General features: G+C 44.4%; 1 protein-coding gene and 1 non-coding gene across 9 annotated transcripts in view; both read left to right on the top strand.

Annotated features, from left to right (window-relative positions):
* The window catches only part of LOC124615399 (myocyte-specific enhancer factor 2), an 870,744-nt gene that overhangs the window by 792,511 nt on the left and 59,195 nt on the right, over nt 1-19,038 (top strand). The gene's annotated exons all lie outside the window — the stretch shown is intronic.
* Trnav-aac lies at nt 18,837-18,909 on the top strand. Its single transcript has one exon. It is a non-coding gene; the product is annotated as a tRNA-Val (tRNA).

Raw genomic sequence — 19,038 nt, 5'->3', positions numbered from 1 at the left:
TTTGAAGCTGGGGCTGTTAAAGTGAAGTCATTTGTCGGAGATGTGCTATTCTTCAACGTAATTGGCATGATTAAATTGAAAATCGAAAATCTTTAACTTCATTTCATAAAAATTCTTCAGTTACTTAAGTCTATTCGTTTTGATTTTGAGGCTGTAGATTTTGATAGCTGTAGAATATCAGTACGAGAATATTTTAAAATTATCTTGAACGAATATGAACGTGAGGTTGTGATATTACGTACTCTTTTCGCGTAAAACGACGTGTTTTCGGAAAACATTTCGAAACACGTTGGGCAGACGTGACCAGTAGTGAAAAATCCTGTCAGTACGAATGAAAATAAAAAAATACCACAAAAGTCAGACCATAAACACGGACTCAGAGCCGCCTGTTACCTGACCTGAAATTGTTAATGATATTATGAACTTCTGATAAAACGTTATGCACCACCTATTTATCTGTGTACGTATACAGCGCGTTCAAAAATAGTGGTTCATATAATGAGATAATGATATACTGATATGTTCGGAAACGTGTGCCTATTGAGGTATGAGCTAAAGATATGCCGTTCACAGCCTGCATTTTGTTGACAGATGAGTTAGGTTACATAAGACATGGCATAGTAAATTACCACTGTACGCACATATGGGCAAATGGAAATCCCCGAGCAGTCATGGAGGAAAGGAATGAGGATCGCTTCACTATCAATGTATGGACAAGAGTTGTCGCTGACAGACACATTAATCATTGATATATACGAGACCAATTACCAGCGCTGTGGGAGAACGTTACCCTCGTAGAAAGACAACATAACTGTGGCTTACCATGATAGGGCCCCACTCCATTTTCTAAGGATCGTGTGACAATACCTCAGTGCAACGCTTCGTGGGAAGTTACATGGTCTCCTCGTTCACCGGATCTGAATCCGTTGGATTTCTGGCCGTGGGGACATTTAAATGCAATGGTGTGTGCCCGAGCCTTCACGAATGTGCAGACGTTACAGGAGTGTGTGACCAATTCAAGTGACGTAATCCGAATGGAACTAGGTGTATTTGAAAGCGTCCGCGATTCACTGGGAAAAAGGATTGACGGATGTGTGATGATGAGTGGTAACCGTACGCAGCACTGCCTATAGTGTCTGGTGCTACTTCACAGCAGTTGGGAGTGACAGGACAGATTGACCCATACGTCAACAGATATTGGTCTCCGGACGTACCATTACAGTAACTTTTCTTCTAGTTTTGACAAATGTTGTCTTCTGTAGGAATATGACACAATTTAAAATACCCTATATGTGACCAGAGGTTCATGGGGAGCAGCGCGTGAAAGAATGAGCCTTATGATACTAAAAAGAAACTTTGCTGTAAAATAGAATTAAAACAATAACCGAAAACAGGTAGTATATGCAAAATTACACATCCCTGAAATCGAATTCTGCTGCTGGGTAACATTCAGTAATTGTAAATTTGCATTCCTGAGATGGACTGATACCTGGCCGCCTCCACATTCTTCTACGACGATCATGAGGCGTCTGACAAATGGTGCACTCTTCGTGAAGTGTACCTGACTTCACTGATCCATCTTCAATTCCGGGTGTTCCTCTGCCCCATATTCTTCGCGCACCTCGGTGCCGCTGGTTTTTGCTGTTGTTCGTCATGGACGCCTTGATGTCACTTTTGTCATGTAGAGATGCTCGCGTACTGTATGGATCGACACACATCTTTTCAAAAGATCAGTTTTGTTATATTCTGCTCGGGTGCCGAAGATGTGGCGATCATCGGCTGTTGTCGTTGATTGTAAGCAGGCAGATCCTCAGTATTTTGTGTCTTGACGTCGCTGATTATGCTAATTCGGAGTCTGACCAACCGTGCAGTAAACTGACAATATGCGACCCCGTGGACTCGAATTGGCGCCTCGAGGCAGCTTGGCAGGCTGACCACTGTACACAGGCCACGTTGTCGAGGTAAGGACTACATCACAGTGCAGTCTGCTGAACTTCACACAGGATGTAGACCTCCGTTAGATAGGTGGCTGTACGCTGCGTAGCGATTGCTTGTGGTCAGAACAGCGTTAAGAAATGGATTTGATCAGAGAGACTACGAAAGTTACGTCGGTGGGTCTTCTCCGTGTTGTTCTTTAATGTTCAGTCCTGAGGTTGGTTAGCGTCAGCGGCATGCGTTTCCACTCTGCTATATGCCTTCGTCCTTATTTCCGCCCACGCAGCACACCGTACATCACTCATAATCTGCAGAATATGTGGCATCCATTGTCGTCCCTGGTTATTGTTTCCCTCACTAGTTCTTTCTGCTATTGTTTCAGTGTTGTTATTGTGTCGTAAAATGTGTCCTACGAGTTTATCTTTTCTTGTTTGAACGTATATCCAGAGACACCTGGTTTCCCGTGTTCTCAGCGCCTCATCATTGGTAACTCTCTCTCGAGCTGACATTCAACATCCTTCTGTAGCATCAAATCTCCACAGCTTCTAGTTTTTCTTTCTAGTTGTCCTATTATCCAAGTTTCACACTCCAAGCAAAGCTTTTACGCACCGTTTCCGTATTTCTAGACTGGTATTCCTGCTGGTCAATAAGTTCTTTCTCAAATCAAATGCGTTGTTGGCCTGCTGTTTTTATTTATAATTTCCTCCCGACTTCTACTATCCTTTGTGATCCTGCTCCCCAAACAGGTAAATTCCTCTATGACTGGTCACTCGTGTGTGAGTGGTACAAGATTTCTTTTTGAGTTGACCAGGCGTTGTCCAGCAACGGTAGGGACTGATTCTCGATAGCAGCAGCATACCTCTAGGCTAGGAGACGAGTGAGGCGAGGCTCGGAAGGCGCCGGCTGTGTGGCTGTCGTGTCGTGTCGCGTGCGTCGCACGTGCCGGCCGCCCCGCGCGTCTCTGAGGGGGTCCCACCCGCGCCAGCTGTAGCTCCGAGGGGGCAGCGCACAGCGCGCCACTGCCGCGTCGTCAGCTGCGTCTCGGCCCGAGCACCGCCGCCGCCGCCGCCGGGCCACTCCTCGCGGCGCGGCTCGCCCTCCTCCGCCCTCCAGCTCACCAAAGAGAGGGCCGCTGGAGAAATTTAAAAAAAGGGCTACCCCTAGGAAGCTTAAGGGCCCCCTGTTATACAGCAGCATTCATACCAACTATATAAAGTGACAAAAGAGACAGATAGTCGAAGATGTAGAAGTGAAACTCTCGAAAGCCTTACAGAATAAAACAACACAATATATTTTGAGCAGAGCAATCTGAAACACAATCCCAACAAGACCAAAATCTGCCGTTTCCATCTCTTAACAAAGAGGGCAGGACGAAACCTGACGCCAGAAGGGGGACATGCCCCTGGAGGATGAATCCCATTCCAAATATCTGGAATTCAGATTGGACTGTACGCGTTCTTTGAAACAACATTACAGTTCATTACATGGGACAGTTAACTAAAGAAACTGTCTATTGAGGGAACGAACGGGAACATCATGGGGAGCGCATCCGGAAATAATAAAGAGCGCTGATGTGGCTCTATGTTTTGCAGCGAGAGAGTATACGTAGCTGGTGTGCGAAACGTCAGCTCACTCAGATCAAGTGTATGGTGCCCTGCATGAAGTTACTGGATGCTTGAGACCTACACCTTTAACCGTTGCTTAGCCTATCGCTGGTGTAGCTCCGTCACAAACTAGAAGAGCAGCCGCTGCAGGAAAAGACAGGATGAGTCAAACGGAAAAAATGCAAGATATATGCTATATAACAACACTGTTGTCACGCCACGCCTGAGATAAAGATTCCTCGAGAGAGCTGCGCCGCTAACAATTGCATCTGAGACCAAATATATATGCCGGCCGGAGTGGCCACGCGGTTAAAGGCGCTTCAGTCTGGAACCGCGCGACCGCTGCAGTCGCAGGTTCGAATCCTGCCTCGGGCATGGATGTGTGTGATGTCCTTAGGTTAGTTAGGTTTAAGTGGTTCTAAGTTCTAGGGGACTCATGACCTCAGATGTTAAGTCCCATAGTGCTCAGAGCCATTGGAACCATTTGAACCAAATATATGGGAGTAATCACAAGCCCGCTCTACTTACGAATTGAGAGAGGAACTTGCTGGGGACCACACGCTCGCATACTCCACGTGGAGAACACTCAATTTTCTAGGATCGGGAGTGTCCAAATGAAGCACAGCACGAAGCAGTGTATTTCCGAGATTTAGTTTTCCCAAAGGACAACGCTGTGAAGCCTTTTGAGTACTGCAGAGGAAAGATTTGGTGCACAATGGACACGGAAATTAAAGTATAGTAAGTACCTGAGTGGTCAAAAGTCACGGGAAGGGCCTCATTTTAAAATGTGCGTATATGACGTGCGAATTTTGCGGCTAGTTGCTGCTTATGGCGCGCGTGTAGGCGCGGTATCCGAGCAGTGTTTCACAAACAACAGGCAGGCGTGTAATCGACGTGGCAGCACGCCCCGAGTTAATCGACATAGAACGGAAGACAACGGTCGGTGCAACATGTACAGGTCATAGAATATCGGAGCTTAAAGAAGAATTCATGTTTCTACATTTAAATCCACGTCACATCCACATCAACAGTGTCTACGGTGGAACTTCGTTATGGCGGACGCAATGTACCCACGCCTGTGAACTCCGCACGGGATGACCACTAGTGTCTGAGAAACGGAATCCAAGTCGCCTCTGTCGATCTGAACGTGGGGGCATCAGGAACCCATTTCTACCAGGACTGTACATTTGCCGCATTGGCTTCAGCAGCCGACGACGGATATGACATCCAGTGCCTTCCCACCGCTTTTCACCACTCAGTGTGCTGTGACGTTAGGTCTTACATTCATAATCTCCTTCCCGTTTCATTCCCGTTCGGTCCGGCGTCACAGCTGTAGAGAGACTACTGATCAGTGAGCCGTGGCGGCTGGCACTAGGGTGTTCTACTTGCATCGCTCCCCCGGCGGTTTTCCGGATGAACGTGAGACGGGGGAGTCTCCGGTCGGCGTTTAACGAGCCAACTTGCGTTGAAAACAAGCCCGCGCCCCTAACCGTGGTGCACGGGCCTCGCCGTGCTCACCGTCCTTGTCATTTGGCGCGCGCTGGGTGTAGGGTGCCGATCATTGGGCGCCTTGACGTGCAAAATTGTGGTGGGTTCGTCGTCTCACGCTGAACCGCGTCCCAGCTCGTAATTTGCAAGCCCCAAGTTACGTACGACTTTTCATTCTGTGTTTAACTAAGGAGATTGTTGAAACTTATTGTGACATGGGTAGCTGCCGGAGATGGTTCTGAACTTGGTTCCACAGTGGCTATTTTAAGGAGGCTGATGTTCCTCATTCCGTTTTTGAGCATCCGTGGAGTGTGTGTTTTAAGTGGTTTTCATGCAAATTTTAACTTGTTTTAGGACATATTGTCCGCTTTGGGACTGGCTGCGGTTGTGTATGTGCCCGGCAGCCTTAGAGGTAATGGTTTAATCATTTGTCACGGCAGCATTTGGTATGTTTATTTAATGTTGAAAGTGCCTTAAGGCAACTGCAAGTGATCTCTAAGTTTCCTGCTACTTTACTAGGAGACGGGTAATGTTAGAGTATTGCTCCTTAAGAATTTGCGGGGCGTGCTTATTATATATTCCATATGGGCAGTTCAGTTTTATTAAGCTTTAAGATCTCTTTGTTCTTTATGAAGTTATGGTATTATGTGGCTGTATAACTTTGGTTGGAAGTGTATAGTGTTATTAGTCTCTTGAGACATGGTTAAACACGAACGATTGTTTGTGATTGATTATTCACCATACCTACTGTCAATGATTTTGGTTGCGAACGCAAAATAATTTGATTCTTATTCGTGCTTAGTAATTCAATCATAGTGAAGATTTGTATTTTGCATCAGTAAGAGGGCAAATGTCCGAATTGAAGTTTATAATAAAGTCTGCTTGAGTCAAATTAAAATTGTAAAACAATCACAAGCTTGTCCATCACCAGTGATCCTCTGCTTCCTATTTCCCTTAAATAACTGTGGTGAGATTGTAATTTTGATTTTCTAAAGAATTGGGTAGCACGACGGTTCAATCGGTAGTAGTTTGATAGATACAGGGTACGGTTTACAAAGTATCATTTCAATTCAACATACCCAACAATAACTTTAATTACAGAGAAATAAATGACCAGCTTATTAAGCAGATTGCTCACAAAATACTCGTGCGACCCACTCTAGAACGCGGCGCAGGTTGTATGTTGAGCCCGTACCAAATTGGACTACCAGAGTATGTTGAATGTATTCACGAATGACAACTGATTTGACTCACCATTGAGCGTCCCTCAAATAGTGGAAAACCTGAGCGGACAGACGCTTGAAGATAGGTTCCAAATATACCGCGAAAGTATATGTACAGTATTAAGTGATGAATCTAGCAATATAAAGTGAGTAGAGAAAAGTCATGGGAAAGACTGCCCCTTTCGAAGATGGGCACATCACAGCGTCCGAATGTTGTGGCTGGATGTTGCGTATGGCACGAGTGTAGAAACGATGTCCGAGGGTTGATTGAAGTAAAGTGTGTTGTGAACACGGCTGCACCTCGCATTACAACAGACTGTGAACATAGGATGATGATCGATGGGTCATAGCGTAACGGAGGCTGCCAAGAAGTCGACATTGTGCATAGTGGCTCTTCATTACCGCACAGACAACTGGTTCAAAATTTTTCTGAGACAATTACCCCTGAATGGAATCAGACATTAGGTAATAACCCCTCCATACCCACCTCCCCACCATCATCAACACTAGCGCCTGACGAAACTTCAAAATGAAAAAGAATTTTCGTTAAGCACTTTCATTTTCAAAATGACATTGTATTTAGTTTTTGTATGAGTTTTATTAAACGATTAACTAATCAATTAGTGAGACAATTGGTGCTCTTTATTTCTAATGACCTTTTTTTTATAGAATGATGAAGCAATTCTCAGTACATCGCGAGTGCTACGTACAACTCCTTCTCAGAAAACAACTAACAGAACAAATTTAGGGTAGACAATTGTTCCAAAACATACTTCCTTTGCATCGCTCATTTCCCTAGCGTCACTTGATCCCCCCGTCATCCCCTCCCCCACCCCCCACCCCCCACCCCCGCCCCTCCGGCAACCTCATTTAAATCAACATAATTTTTTTAAAAAAATTGGCGTACTGTACGTAAATTACTTGATTGCTGGGCTCCTTATTGACGGAAATTGGAAATCTTCAGACTGCCAATGCTTTATATGTGACCACTGCCGCTAATAATAATACAGAATAGGTCATACAGAAGTGCGGTAATCATTACGAAATGGTGACAATGGTAATGATATTTGAAAGGTAATTTAATTTCGTGACCGAAATGCCCTTTGTTTCCATCCCTCGGAAAATTATGTTTTTGCGCTCAGGGAGCCATTACCCACAGCTTGGGAACCACCGGCATACGCAGAGTTTCTACACGCGTGAAGCGGTGGATAGGGCGACCTGAACGGTTTGACGAACGGACTTCATGGCGCCTCTGTAGAAGTGTCCGGGATGATCGACGGACTGATGTGAGATTGCAGCCGATTTGAGTGTGGGATGCCAGACACCCATCTCTACCAGGACGGACGGCGGCAAGTACGAGGCAGCGGATCCCAGCAGCCGACGGCCGATTCGTCTCACAGTGACATCTCGTGACTTTTCGCCACTCTCTGTGCTCTAGTCCCATATGCATCACCCCGTTGGGGAGCGCTAAGACTAGATTAAACTAACTATAGCAGTTAAATTTAGTAAAAAACAGACTCGATCGCACAGTTATTTATTAAAAATATGACCAGTTTCGGAGTGTAGTAGTAAGCCATCTTCGGAAGCACCATCCAGCTGACGAAAACGTTGACTGAAACAGCTGTGCTGACCCCCGTCGCAGAACAGTTTTGCGACTGGGATCAGCACTGCTGTTTCATTTTCGTCAGCCGGATGGTGCGTTATCTGAAGGCGGCCTACTACTACAGGACGAAACCGGTCATATTTTTAATAAATGACTGTGCGACCGAGACTGTTTTTTACTAATTTTACTTTTCGGACATATTGCTGTTCCATTAATGTTAACGAAAATTATGAATTTAAACAGTTACTTTTCCCGCGCTCCACTCGCGGACCTAGCGGAAGAATCACAATACGTGGTACAATGGGCAGTACCCTCGGCCGTGCGCATATCAGTGGTATGCAGATATTCAGTCCGTCTGATACCTGAGTCTATATTCTGCTTTGTCTTTGTCAGCTGAATTTTGACGATCAGATGCTTTAACTTAACTAGTTGACGGCAGTTGAAAGCGTGTTGCAGTTGAAAGCTCAGAATACCTGACGATTAATTAGCAGCAGTTAGCATTATTCCGTGAGCCATGAAGTCTGAAACAAACTGCTTCTCGTGTATGCTGCTTATAAACCTCTATTTTCGTACCTATCAGGTAAATTCAGTAGTGGTTTTCGTGTTTTAGATAGTTCAGTTTTCAAATCTAAGAATCTCGTTTAAGTTATATACGCTAAAATGAGAAGCTGGAGCGGCATTCTAAGAAAAATCATCTCCCAAAAAATTCGACAGTCTTGTTATCATCGGTTTCGCTGCACGGTGCTTAATGTCGCTGCTCAAAAGTTGGATTCCGAGTCCGATTCCCAGTGACCACCTCTGATTATCCTGGAGTAAAAGGTCTGGAATCGGGTCCAGTCAGGCTTGTCGGGGCAGACGAGAGACTTCTTAAGAAAGGAGCAGCGAGTTTATTCGCAGGGTGCCAGAAAAGAGTCAGATCTACTCACTTGCAATCGGCCGTTACCTATTCGAAGACCATGACTGTAACGTAAGAATGATCACACTTAAATTAAACGGATGCCGCGTGACGCGATACGAAAGGCGTACAACTTGACCTGGCGATACACAGAAGTCGTTTGGTCGGCTCCGCTTGCAGAGAATAGTAAAAGCTGAATATTTCCACATCACTGACAACCGCCACGTTGTGATGGTTTTGTGGCTGGCTAATCCAATGTATATTTGCTACCCTAATTTTTACCTACAGAAAAGGGGTGAACAACTAAGAGATGCTATTAAACGATAAACTGCCTGACCTCCGTTTCAGTCGAAAAAAATCTGTCAGAAATTAACACCATCTGTAAAGTAGAACAGGCCGAATATGCAACGCAGCTATTAGCATACTACTATTATAGCTGATGCCATTTATCGCACAAGTTGCAAAGTGACCACCGCACCAAACGTCTGAACATAATTACGGCTGCAGCGAGCACAGAAACATCATGAATTGGCCATGAGGTAATTCAAGCATGTTGACTCGTTAGGTAATTCATGCTTACTGATTGTCTCTAGTGGTGTCGTATGGCGCAAGAAAATACTGTATAAAATACCCGTCTCAGTAGAGGACGGACACCGTCCAACTGGGGCAGCGGAGTCATGTTTTCGTGACTGCCAAGTACTGCAAAAAGGCCGAGCAGCGCCCTTCTCAGACAATGCCTCGTTTCTCTGAACAGGATGCGTGTAGCAGGGAGAGCGATATCCATGTCTTGAACTGTGTAAAGTGTCCATACCACGTTGACGATAGCTTAGCAAGGGATTTCCGCAGTAGATTTCTAGAATCATTGCAAATCACTTCATAATGCCATCTGTTATACTAGCTTACATTTTCTGGAAAATACAATGCTTGGTTGTCCAGAAGACGATGTAGTAAGAAAAAAATAACGCCAGTGTGAAACGTGCACCACGAGAAGCTCCGTGCCCTTACCTACCGGAGGTTATTCTCAGTCCTGGCGCGCCTGGGTATTACGTTACAATCTGTTTAAACTGCACAACGTTGGAAGGCCTTTGCGAAGTCTAAGGAAGTCATTAAGAAAACAGGCAATCACTGGGTTCAAGTCGTTTTCTGCTGCTGTGCGTAACTGGGATACAGATTTATACAGTGCAAGTATTAAAGAACCAACTTGAAGTTCCAAGAAAAGTTCAGCTAATTCTCCGCCTTCATTGTCAAGAACAGTATAACCTGGCGAAATATTGCACCATTATAGTTAACTGCTTTTCGGAACTGGGGAAGTTTGTCTTTCTCCAGGCTTGGATGCCGGATGCTGTTAAGCGACTAAAACAGCACAAAACATTCTTTGTAATCGTGTGCAACAATCTCATTTTTGAACAAGAAACGTTTCCTTTTCTTTCGTTTCATGGAAACAACGATACAGCATTTAGAAAGACTTTGTAGATGTATAGTGTGTTGCTGAGTGAAAAAGCGCTGCACTGTAATCTGTATTACTAAAACGCTATCCCGGAACCGGGAGTTCGGTACCCTTGCAGTGTAGGGGCAATAGAAATTCGATTTTCAGTATTTCGCTTAATTATTGACAACTTTAAAAAATATATAAAGCTGTCACAATCTACTGATTAAGAAGTATAGTCTTACACTGGGATGACAAAAGACATGGGATAGCGATATGCACATTTACAGATGGCGATAGTATCGCGTAGACAAGGTTTAAAAGGGCAGTGCGCTGGCGGAACTGTCTTTTGTACTCAGGTGATTCATGTGAAAAAGTTTCCGACGTGATTATGGCCGCATGATGGGAACTAACAGACTCTGAACGCGGAGTGGTAGCTGGAACGAGACCCATGGGACGTTCCATTTTGGAATCGTTAGGTTATTCAATATTCTGAGATCCACAGTGTCAAGAGTGTACCGAGAATACCACATTTCTGGCATTACCTCTTACCACAGACAGACAGTGGCCGACGGTCTTCACGTAAGGACCGAGAGCAGCGGTGTATGCGTATGATTTGTCACTGTTATCAGGCAAGGAACAGTGCGTGAAATAACAGCAGAAATCAACGTAAGACGTACGATGAACGTATCAGTTAGGACAATGCGGCGAAATTTGGCGTTAGTGGGCTATGGCAGCAGACGCGAGTGCCTTTGCTAATAGCACGACATCACCTGTAGCGCCTCTCTCGAGGTCGTGACCGTATCGGCTGGATCCTAGACGACTGAAAAACCGTGGCCCGATCAGGTGAGTCCAGATTTCAGCTGGTAAGAGCTGATGGTAGTGTCCGAGTGGCGCAGACTTCACGAAGCCATGACCCAAGTTGTCAACAAGGCACTGTGCAAGGTGATGGTGCTTCATGATGATGTGATCTGTGTTTAGATGGGTTGGGTCCTCTGGTCGAACTGAACCGATCAGTGACTCTTAATGCTTACGTTCGGCTACTTGGGGACCGTTTGCACCCATTCATGGACTTCATGTTCCCAAACAATCACGGGATTTGTATGGATGACAGTGCGCCATGTCACCGAGCCACAGTTGTTTGGAATTGGTTTGAACATTCCGCACTGTTCGAGCGAATAACTTGGCCACCCACATCGCCCGACATGAATCTCATTGAACACTTATGGGACACAATCGAGAGGTCAGTTCGTGCAGAATATTCTGCACCGGGAATACCTACGCACAGTAACTCACAGCACACAAATACTAGGAATGCATTAATCCAGTATTTGAGACTGAGAGCACCTAGCGACGTGTAACAAAGATTACACATAATTTCAAACCTTTACGAAACTTTTTCTTGCTGTCGCCAGTAAAGGAAAAAAGTTTATCGCGTACTATATTTTCGCTGTTCATATTGTCAAACATGGGCATCAGCCGTATGTTAACTGTATTCGCTGTTTGCACACAGTATTGACACGTGTCACTGAAGTAACAGCATAACTGTATCATTGTACGACACGTAGTTCAGGAGATCGGACATGGTAAACGATGAATTGCTTTAAAAACCAGTTTTTGCTTAAAATTTCGCACAATAAAACTTCAACAGACACGACGTTATAATTTACTACATCTTTAATGAATCAGGGTTTTACTGGTATTTTATAGATTCTCCGTCCCAAGTTTCTCTCCGTTTTGAATTCGAAGAGGTAAGCTGGTTGGTTCCAGCTTCTCTGTCTTACACGAGAGATCATTACAGAGTAGACTCCAAAAGACTGTGAAGTATCTCGGACGGGGTGAAGGGATGGACCCCAGAAGAGGCGGGAGCGGAGCGTGTCGGAAGGTCCGGAGAAAGTGCAGGAAAGGCCGCGGCGGCGTCACTGTCTTCCCTTTACGGACACTGACGTGATAGGTGAGGTAATGAACGGCGACCGCGTGTCGTAAGCGGAGCGCGGGCGTCACCAGCGTGCCGCCGCGTCGCCATCGCGTTCCGTGCTTTATGTTCCGTGCACCTCGCCAGGCCGCCGTTTCCGCGTCAGTACTGCGGGTGTTTCCTTCAGAGTGCGTTAACAGTCGGTGTTGGCGCGCGAACGCGGCAGAATGTCCGTGTCGCGGCCTATGCGACGTACGCGTGCTCACTGCAACTGCGTCTACACTCCGCAAGCCGTCTTACGGTGTGTGGCGGAGGGTACTTGTGGTAGCGCTATCTTTTTGGCCCCTTTCTTTCACCATTCGCGTATTGCGCGTGGGAAGACTCCTTCTCAGTAACCCTCCGCATTCGGGAGGACGACTGTTCAGACCTGCGCCCGGCCATCCAGACTGTGATTTCCCTAATCGCTCCTGGCAGATGCCGGTATGGCCGATTTCCTTCTCCAACCTTGACACAATCCGAGCTTGTGCTCCGTCTCTGATGACCTCGATGTCGACGGGACGTTAAACCAATCATCCCTTTTTGAAGTACCTGAATAATGACAACAAAACCAGCGGCTGCATTTCAATCTACGTCGTTTATTGTTTTTGACACATGCTACAAGTTTCGCCATCAAATGCTGTCGTCTTCAGGCCATCGCTTACGGAAACACACACAACACAATAGAAGAGCATGAGAGCTCAGACAACATAAATCATAGTTCATGTCTAAAAAGGGGATAAATCAGATCATAAAATTCCATGATAAAACAATATAGTATTGTTATCCATACAAAACGAAATTTAGCGTCTAACTTATATTGCATTTTTTAATTTTTTTATACATCAGTAACGTAATGGACTTGAGGGGAACGCCCACGTACAATGAGCTACACCAGCAAAGCGATCGCATTCATATATATCCCTCACCGGAACACCTACAAGTATGATATATACCAGTAATGAAAACGAAACAAACTAATATCATAACAACACGTGACCGGAGTGGACAAATGCAATTCCAATCTAATGAATAAACATTCACTGGAAAATAAAAACCCACTGGCATACCAACATATAATCTAATATCCCCAAAACATAAACAAAGTAAACCGCGGTCTAAAAAGAAATGGTTCAAATGGCCCTGAGTACTATGGGACTTAACTTCTGAGGTCATCAGTCCCCTAGAACTTAGAACTACTTAAACCTAACTAACCTAAGGACATCACACACACCCATGCCCGAGGCAGGATTCGAACCTGCGACCGTTGCGGTCGCGCGCTCCAGGCTGTAGCGCCTAGAACCTCTCGGCCACCCGGGTCGGCCGCGGTCTAAAACCTGGTGTATAAATAGACCTTTGCTCCACTGATAATACTCTAAAGCAACACAGTCAAATCCCTTAGGTCCACGACGCAAGTTTAGTAAATGTTTTACTTGCGTTTGTTCAAGACCGCGGGTGCAAAATCTCCAAAGAAACAACGAAGCATGTCATCAAAGTTCCTAATAATTCCGAGAATTCTACCCGACCTAAAACAATGTTGCCAACATTAGCCACCTTCAGTATTTACCTACAGGGTTAAAAGTAGCATACATGATATATGTTCACAAACTATTGCAGAGGAACGTTTTGGATTAGTAATATGAAAAAAGGTCATTCTAATTTATTAAATATTCTGTACGACGCCATACTAGTATTTTCTCCTCTGTCCAGTTAGAATACGCCCACATGCCCACATTTCAGGAACTGAATCTGAATCAGTGGTTTCATCTCTTAGATATTTCGCGAAGGTATGACAGTGACATTTAAGAGTAAAAAACTGATAGTCCTGCTGCCCATTAAATTTTAAGATGGTTCAAATGGCTCTAAGCACTATGGGAGTTAGCATCTGTGGTCATAAGGCCATTAAATTTTAAGAACAGTATATTTTCGACGTAATGTTTGTTAAAAGTAGGCCTAATATTTGTTGTAAGTAGGCCTACCTGTTATTTCGGTTCCAGCAACTTTTTCTACTCGCCTAAATCTTTGGGTGATATAGTAGGTCTACATGACGCCCTCGATGCCGAATGTTAGACTCACAATGAGTTTCGACAAAGCTTTTCAGCTTTACGCAGTGCATCGAACTAGATCGCAGTGAGTGCTACTGGACGCACATAGGAGAAGACAGCGGTTCAGCCCCCTCTGTACGTTCAGGTTTAGATCCTTGAGTTTAAGCTCTGTCATTAATGGCAGTGTCGTCGACAGAACGTTAAATCCGAATGTAAATTTATTCGCTACGGACTTATGGGAAAATTTAAAGGGAAACTCAGCCAGAAGGGAACACAGCTTCATTCTCTTTTAATTTGACAGAACTCTCATCAGACAAATACATTCGTTGGTAGTTGCCCTTCTTGTGTGATGCTGCATGGTTAATGTCTAGTAAAACCGTAAGTGGAACTCGCGCCATGAGACAATGATCACGCATACCTCCAGGAAGTGGCCATAGAACACTTTGGACCTTGTGTATTTTTGCTCGTTGTTATTTGTCAAGCTGTAGCCAAGTTACGCCACCAAAAGGAGGCATCTTATTTTGTAATGTTAGTGTTGTTGCTGCTTCGGTGTAGTACTTGGATCGGTACATACAATTGCACTCCATCCCTTCTGTGACGTGCAACCGTCGCATGGACAAACGTATCACTTCCTGAATTACAACAATTGTAGCGAAGAATTATTTTGCACCATTCTATACAGTTAAGACATATCATGCATACCGGCGTAGCTAATCGTTACAATGTCATCTTGCTAATATTATCATCTTTTGTTGTTACTCTTGTCGTTGCCATCGGGGATGTAACAGCTTATATGATTGTAACGCCTAGCGAACAACAGCTCCGAGCTTGGTTGAAGCGAAACTCGTGTCACTTTAAGCTTTCTGTAAAATAAATACGTTTCTGGTATAATGAAAAAAGTCTTGTTTTTATTTTAATTAACTTCTTTTTAGTAATATTTCGTTACACTGTGAAGTAGCTTTGGCTGAACTATTCCCACAAAACCTGAGAAAGTGTCTTTGGATTAACACCAGTCTTGTTGCCGCATGAATTACAGGTATTGGCTAGACATGATTGTTGGCCACTGAAATCTCGTTCTGCGTATGCGAGACTTGGCCATTCCTGCTTTTTTGTTAGATTCCGGCACGACTGGTGCTATTCTTCGTCGTCCCATAGCTCGTGCTAATCTGTTCATCTCTACGTTAATACTACCCCGTGCATCATCTATAATTTGCGGACAACGGAAAAAACAGGATTTTTTCCTGTTAACCTCGAAGGGTTAATATCCAACGTCTGGATGGTAGATTTAATGTTCTTATTCGTCTGATTGGGTATTTTAACGATGTCTGGGCGATAATAAACGCCATCAATTATGACAATGGCTAAGGTAAAAGAATACGAGCCCTACTCGTTAGCAGAAAGGGGCGGGGGACACTCACATGAATACTTCTTGGCGAATTAAAATAGTACAGTTTTATCTAGCGTGGATTTTAACCGATACTCAACCATAGGCGATAAAATGGCTGATGAACGGATATGACAACGTTCCTCTTTAAATGACATTTATTTATTTATGCCTTTACCGGTTTCGGGTTTCATAGTTTACCGTCAAGTGGTGTGCATTCCTGCTCGTACGTGTAAATCTGATTCTTTGAAGCGTCAAAACTTAATCGTTTTACTTGACTGTTAGGTACACAGTTTATATCCTCTCTTTCTTAATATTGGTGTTACGTTTTAATAATCTTTAATAATATTGGACTCCTACTTGTCTCAGTAACTTGTGTCTTCTGGTTAGAAGCCAACGAACTTAGTCCAGCTGTTCACGGTGTCCTGCCGTCTCCGCTTAAGTCGTTCACGTTGTTCGTTGCCATTAGTTTCCTTGTTGTCTGGAGGTTTGGGCTTAGAAGACGCATCCATACCAGCGAGATGGGCCTTAGTACATTTTTGATAAAAAATGTGGTGAAAACTGCATTACAAGCGATACTAATATTTACAATTTTCTTATAGGGCTTGTAACCCAGATAGCTTGTGGCTCAACTGCCTCACAATGTTTATGTGCACCAGACCTTACGGAAAACGAAAATCGAAAATCGGAATCCGATTATTATCGCTGTTGTTTTTACACGTAAGGTCTCAATCTAATATTCCGCACCAATCAAATATCGGTTTTCAGAGCGTCACTTGTTTCACGCGAATAGTCTCTGAAAATCAGTTATTCAGATTTTGTCAACGCGTTGAAGTTAAATTCATAATACCAACGTAATATTTTTAATGAAAGTACGATTTCCTTATGAGTGTCAAAAAAAATGGTTCAAATGGCTCTGAGCACTATGGGACTCAACATCTGAGGTCATCAGTCCCCTAGAACTTAGAACTACTCAATCTTAACTAACCTAAGGACATCACACACACCCATGCCCGAAGCAGGATTCGAACCTGCGACCGTAGCAGTCACGCGGTTCCGGACTGAAGTGCCTAGAACCGCACGGCCACCGAGGCCGGCTTTATTGAGTGTCAATGAACTCCTAAGGAGGAGAACGTTGTTCACAAAAGTTTATAAAGATCTTTTCTACACCAATTAATCCACCCACCTAGATCGTGCACGTTGTGGAAAAGTTCGAAGTGATAGCTGCTTGAAAATTACTGTACATTTTAGAGACACAGACCGCTAGAAAATTTCCGAATGGGTCAAGAGGTACTCCCGTTTTTGCGCATAATAGTGAAGTAAGATTAGGGTTCAAAGTCCCGTAGAGAACAGTTCATTAGATACGGAGCACAAGCTGGGAGTAGGGAATGTAGGGAAAGGAAATCGGCCGTGCTCTTTGGAGAGGAACCATCCCAGCATTTGCCTGGGGCGGTTTAGGGAAATCACGGAAAACCTACTTCGGGATAGCCGGACATCGATTTGAACCGTCGTCCTCCCGGGTACGCGTCCAGTGCGCTGACCACAACGTCACCTCGCTCGGTACCGCCGACAGAATTAGTGAATGTTTTGTAAGCAAATACTGTGTACGAAAGCCTTTGCCACAAAAAATTAAATGGTTGCTCAGAACACAGAGTTGTTGCCAATCGTTACGTTTTTCTCAATGCAGCATATGTATCTGCGTTCATTTCTTTGCATCCAGTAAAAATTCAAGTAGCATCTCTTCTGTTGGTTAAAGAAAATGCATAACTTCCTGCTCAGTCCAGTACTTCACCTTTTCCTTCATTCCACGACAAGTCTCTTCGACCAGATTAACCAACATTGTCTGAAGTAAGTAGTATGCTGACAATCTGATCACAAGAGAAATGCGGTGAAACGTTTGTGTCGAGCGAATATCCGTCGTGGGAGCTTAAATCGGGCATCTAGAACCGCACGTCTAAAATAAATATTGTACTACTTTACATGAGTAGTCAGAAGCGGTATTGGCAAATCGGTTTACGGGTTACATGGTTTGGGAGTTAATGCAGATGAGTAGGAAAAACAATTCTGTAATCCATAATTATTTTTAAAAAAAATGGATATGTGTGTGTGTGTGTTTCTAATTTCCACGTCTCCTCTTAAACCACTGGACCGATTTCAACGAAACTTGGTACACATATACGCTATTGCCAGGCGACATTCGTTGTGGGGGTAAGAGCTACCTACCTGTCAAAGGCGATGGAGGGCGGGGGTCGGGTGAAAAAGCAGGATAGCCGGCGAAGCATTTGTCCGCGCGGCTCCCCCCGTCGGAGATTCGAGTCCTCCCTCGGGCATGGGTGTGTGTGTGTGTGTTGTCGTTAGCGTAAGTTAGTTTAAGCTAGATTAAATAGTGCGTAAGCTTAGGGACCGGTGACCTCAGCGGTTTGGTCCTATAAGACCCTACCACAAATTTCCAATTCCAATATTTGTGAATGAGAGCAATTAGCGACTTGGAGCTAACTTTACACATAATGTCAAACCTTTACGAATGTTTTTCTGTTACCACCCCTACAAAATAATGAAAGGAATTTTTTTTATCTCATACTACTTTTCTGTCATTCATGCATGAAAAGTATCGCTTGAGGCATGACCTTAAAATTTATTACTTATTTGTTACTAATTTTATTTCAAAAAAAAAAATCACAGATAGTATCCATATATGCCGGTGAGCGTTCCTACAATATTATGTCACTGTACGACCCACATTTCGGGAGATACGACGTCATGAACATTAAGCACAAGGCGAGACACCGCATGGTACGGGCGTGGAAGCACAGCTGTAAATAAATACAGAATAAAGTATTGGTGGTTTGCTGCTTGACACAGTCACTCCGGTTAAACACCTACACGTTACTTTACAAAGTGGTATGAAATGGAACTAGCATTTGAAGTCGCTAGTGGGAAAGACAAATGATCGACTTCGATTGATTGCGCGAATTTTAGGAAAGTGTAGCTCATCTATAGAGGAAGCCGCGTATTGTAGCTGGAGCCGCATTGCCTTCTGCCAACAACGTGACTGTTTTTGCAGATGTGATTTGGTATAAAATTGCGCGAAAGAGCGCTAACTCGTTCCGCAGCTTCCCATTGCTGCGGAAGACACGCGCTGGGGCACCCCGAAGACGTTTTGAGCCCTCACTTGTGATAGGTTTCAGGTAGTCAAAAGTGTGTCGATCAGGTGTAGGTGTGCGAGCGGAAGAGAAGCTGAGGTTCTTACGAATGCATAAGGAGGACATTATCGTATCCGTCGTTTCCGTAGTGTAGCGGTTATCACGTCTGCCTAACACGAAGAAGGTCCCTGGTTCGATTCCGGGTGGAAACACTTTTTCGCCACGCTGAACAAGACATACTTATATGCATTAGCTAAGGTATCTACCCGAGATCTTTGAATTCATCTTCGTACATCCCATCAGAGTGTAGATTGTCCAGATCAAATATGAAATTCACTCAG

This window comes from Schistocerca americana, chromosome 5 (genome assembly GCF_021461395.2).
Source record: "Schistocerca americana isolate TAMUIC-IGC-003095 chromosome 5, iqSchAmer2.1, whole genome shotgun sequence".
NCBI classification, from domain to species: Eukaryota; Metazoa; Arthropoda; class Insecta; order Orthoptera; family Acrididae; genus Schistocerca; species Schistocerca americana.
This window is presented reverse-complemented; position numbering and strand designations above follow the sequence as displayed.